This window comes from Moschus berezovskii, chromosome 23, assembly GCF_049115385.1.
Source record: "Moschus berezovskii isolate FMDL1 chromosome 23, NW_MosBer_1.0, whole genome shotgun sequence".
NCBI lineage: Eukaryota > Metazoa > Chordata > Mammalia > Artiodactyla > Moschidae > Moschus > Moschus berezovskii.
In genome coordinates, this window is record NC_142482.1 from 30,975,496 (window position 1) to 30,980,163 (window position 4,668).

Genomic DNA, 4,668 nt, shown 5'->3' on the forward strand with positions numbered 1-4,668 from the left:
CACGCTCCTGAGATGTTGGATGTGAATCATGCATTTTTGTAGCCTCACTTAGGATATCCCTTTCTTGTGCAATAAGTTGATTCTCCAACAGATAACTACCATTAAATTCACCCTTAGTGTTTATCAGAATTTTCAAAAAGTAAAGTTAAGTAAAATGACATCCATCTTTATCACACACCGTGGAAAGCAGCGCATTAGGAACTGGCCATTGATCATAGCTGGTGTCTTGAGAATATTATACCAGATGGTGAATGATCTTAGATAATTAGAAGTGAGAGAGAGCAAGAAGGTGCTCTGTAGGCACAGAGGGGAATTCTGTTTGGTAGGGTACCAGCTGGGCCAGAACACTGCTAGAGACAGAGAGCAGACTGGAAGAGCCATCTAAAGGGGCTTTGGGATGTGTTGAAATCCACATAGAAACTACCCCCCCACACACACACATCCCACCCTATCCAACTTCATTTTGGGAGGAAGAGGAGGAGGATGTCTGGGGTTGTTCTGTTTGTCCTACCAGTCAGTATATGTTGAGCAGAACTCAGTTACAGCCCAGCAACAATTTTAAAACTATAGATAGCACCACATCCATAAGATAGAGGTCTTCTGACTTTTTATTTTTTAGATAATTTTTTTTTACTCAAAGATTTTTTTTTAAAGTTTATCATAGGAACATTTCAATAGCAGCTTTTTGTCTTATTTTCATTTTATTTTGTTTTGGCTGCATGGCATGGCATGCTGGACCCTAGTTCCCTGACCAGGCATCGAACTAGCATCCTCTGCACTGGAAGTGCTGAGTCTTAACCGCTGGACCACAGGAAAGTCCCTGTCTTCTGACTTCTAATCAGAGATTACTTAATTGCATGGTGTGTCTGTCTTTGTCTCTTTGTCCGATGTCCATTGTCAAAATCTAGACTTTCCCCAGGAGTGTGGGCTTTTATCACCCTCTACCCGTGGGCTTCCCTGGTGGCTCAGCTGGTAAAGAATCCACCTGCAAGGCAGGAGACCTGAGTTCGATCCCTGGGTTGGGAAGGTCCCCTGGAGAAGGGTACAGCTCCCCACGCCAGTACTCTGACCTGGAGAATTCCACGGACTGTATAGTCCATGGGGTCTCAAAGAGCTGGACATGACTGAGTGACTTTCACTTTCACCGCTGTGTGGAGAAAGGTTAGTGGAGATCGGGGTGGGAATATTAGGTAGCACTGGTGCCCTGCAAGGGAAGTGTTGAAAAGGCAGAGACTGAAGATAAGGAAAAAGACTGTGAAAGAGAAAAAGGTGCGCATCATAATAGAACACCAGTACGCATGACATCCCACTTATACAGAAAGCAAGTATATGTTCACAGACAGACATAGGAAGAGATGGGTTACCAAAATGTGCGTGGTGATTAATAGACTAGCAGATTTCAGGTGAGTTTTACTTTCTTCTATTTTTCTAGAGTTTGGGTTTTTTGAACTGTTTATTCTTTTTGAATAGAAAAAAAAAATGACTTTTTAATGTAAACATTAAAAATAACAACAAGATGAAATCAACACATACATGTCAGATCTCAAGGTGTCCCTCTGCTCATTTCCCCTCTTGGAATCCTAGATGCAGACTGGAGATGTGGCCTCCAGGAGAAACAAGAAGAAATGGGGCCCTTTACCCCATGGTTGGGGCCTGTATCCTCTCTCTCTCTGGAGAACCAGGTGTTGATAACAAGGTGATATCTCAGCATCAGTATCATCCCTGAGGAAGCTGGGTTTGTAGAGGCCGTGGTCAGAAGCAAGGCTTAGCCTCAGCTACTTCCCCCCACATTGCTCTTTTCAGCAGATAAGAACCACTAAGAATGCACGTCAGCACATAAAGCCAAGTTCACTAACTTGCTGCAGCGAGGGGAACAGGTCCTGAAGAGCCATGAGCATCTCAGGAGGAAAGGCTGCGGAGAGGCTTATTACAAGAAGTGGGCTCAGACTGAATGATGGGCAGGGAGGAACCAGGGAAAACGAGGGCTATTCTGGATTGCAGGTGAACACGAGGTGGGGCCCGTTTAGTAAGTTAGATCTCAGCCATCTCCCAGGCAAGAGGAAAGAAGCAGGGTTGAGGATGTCATCAACAAGGCAATCACTAAAAGGTAGTCACTTTGTTTTATGGCGTGGCCTGGGAAGAAACACTGAATTCTGTTGGCTTTGCCATGGGGCTTGTCTAAGACTTTTGGGGAGGTCTCCATGTGATGAGGGGCAAGGCAGACTTTCATGTTTCCACTCTTGGGGATCCAGGGCCAGCTGTCATTCCTAGAGAGGGGCACTTGGAGGCTGGGGTCTGATGGAGCCTGCTCTGTCCACAGGCCTGTCTCAGGGAGGGGGGTAAGGATGGAATGAAGCTTTTGGACACAGGTGTTTAGCAAGCAAGTACAGATTCCTCCAAACCTCCTGAAAGATCTTCAGGGTCCTTCCTTATAAGCCTGAGGAATCCTGCCTGGATTCCTCTTGATCCTGTACGTCTCTGTACCTCTGTCTTCTCACCTGTGGAGATGGGAAATTATACCACCTTCTCGAACTAAGGGAGAAGGAAATGGCAACCCACTCCAGCATTCTTGCCTGGAGAATCCCAGGGACAGAGGAGCCTGGTGGGCTGCTGTCTATGGGGTCACACAGAGTCGGACACGACCGAAGTAACTTAGCAACAGCAGCAGCAGCTCTAACTAAGACCAAAATGGCGTTGAGTGAAACCCACATTGTAAGCTCTAAGAACTTCTAACTTCAAAGAGAAAGATGTCAATATGTCAATGTCTTTTATTTTTGTATTTTTTTTTTTGATGTGGACCATTTTTAAAGTCTTTACTGAGTTTGTTATATTACTTTCATTGTACCTTTTTGTTTTTTGGCCTCGAGTCATGTTGGAGCCCAGCTCCCTGACCAATCTGCATTGGAAAGTGAAGTCTTTAACCACTGGACTGCCAGAGAAGTCCCATGTCAATGTCTTAACATGGGGTGAAATCTTACTCTGTGGCCAGAAGCAAACAGCAGCCTCACGGCCGATGGCATCTACCTGCCTGGCATCCTGGAGGCATCGCCAAGGCATCCGCTTCCTGTTTCTCTTCCCTTCTCTGTCCACCCTAGCTCGCCCCCTTCCAGTGGACCCCTCTGACCCTTGACTCCCCTGTGGCTGCTCTCCCCTTTGGCTTCCCAACCTGGACTTGGCCTTGGCCTCCTTCTCCAGGCAGGAGGGTGGAGGGCCTGCTGCCAAAGGGCTGGAAAAGAAAGGTCTGAGTCTTGGTCTTCTGACTCAGGCCACCAGGCTGCCATGTGAAACAAGAGAGGCCAAGTCAACAGCAAAAGTGACAGCCACGCACACCAAGTGGAGACCTTCCCTTCACTTAGAGGGTGGTGGGCAGGCATGGGAAGGAAGACGCATTTTCCTACCATATTAGAGTAAGATGAGTGGTGGTTGTTTGGGGCTGGGCTCTGACAAACTCCTGGAGAGCACCTCAGAACTGCAGATGAAGCCCCAGGTTGATCTCATTGAGGCAATATCAGTGCTGCCAAGTATTTGTAGTGTCAAGAAATTATAAAACGTGCCAGTGGTCTGGGAGCTGGATGGGGTGGACGGGGTACATGTGTTTGAGACGGCTTTTGACTTGGTGACAGGCCTTTTTGATTTCTTTCACCTAGAAATCCGTTAGGATCTGTCAGAGGAAGAAATAAAATGTAGATGGCCCTGAATCCATTTCTTCCATTTCTTCTGCTGCTCCCTTTCTCCCTTATCTGGAGAAGGCAAGGATCTTTTTTTGCCCCCTGGCGTGATTTGTATTTAATTATCACAGTTCAGATTTTTCTCTACCGCACGGGAAGCCTGAATCAGCTTCCTCTTCATCCCTGGACTCTGGAATAACATGGCTCCCTGTTAGCGATTATCTCTGCCATTTGGGAAGTCTGCAGCCAACCCAGTGTAAGGCCTGATCAGTTTGCTTTAATTAAGCTTCAAAGGAGAACCAGAGTCTCCATCTTATCTGCAGTTTGCTCCTTTAATTCCTTTTCCACGGTGCCTGCTGTAGGTGGGAAGTGCCGCCTGGTCTCCGAATGGCAGGGGGTGGGGTGGGGGGACCCTCCTGGTCTGGCCCAGCCTTGCCTGGTGAATGAATTTCTCTGAACCTCTTCCAAGGGCCTCCTTCGATTTTCCCCGATTTCTACAGGGAACTAATTGCTAATGATCTTGGGGAAAAAAAAATCCCCTTGAGCGTTTCTGACTACTACCAGCTCAGAAGGAAGAAGTTGGGGGCTGGGGGGGCGGGGTGAGCGGGCCTAGCAGGAAGAAAGGGGGTGCAAGGACTGCTGCTAAGCCCACCACCAGAGAGCTTCCAGCAGGAGGCCTGTTTCCAGCCCTAGGGAAAGCATTTCACTCTCAGCAAGATACTCTATCGCTGCCTCCCCATCCTTTTGTAGAATTTTCCTTGTGAAACTAACCGCAGTGTGTGTGCGTGTGGTGTGTACACCCACAGCGGCAGCTTTTTGTCCACCGGATGGAATTTTCAGTTTTTTTACCTCCAGCCACCAGCTACTGCGCTCCTGAGAAGGAACATTTGTAACCCAGCATTCTTGATGTGGTCCTCGATTAATAAACAGGAACCCACCTTTTGAGGCCGACGGGGGGAAACAATTTTTTTCCTGTTCACCGCCCCTGCGCGACGGGTCC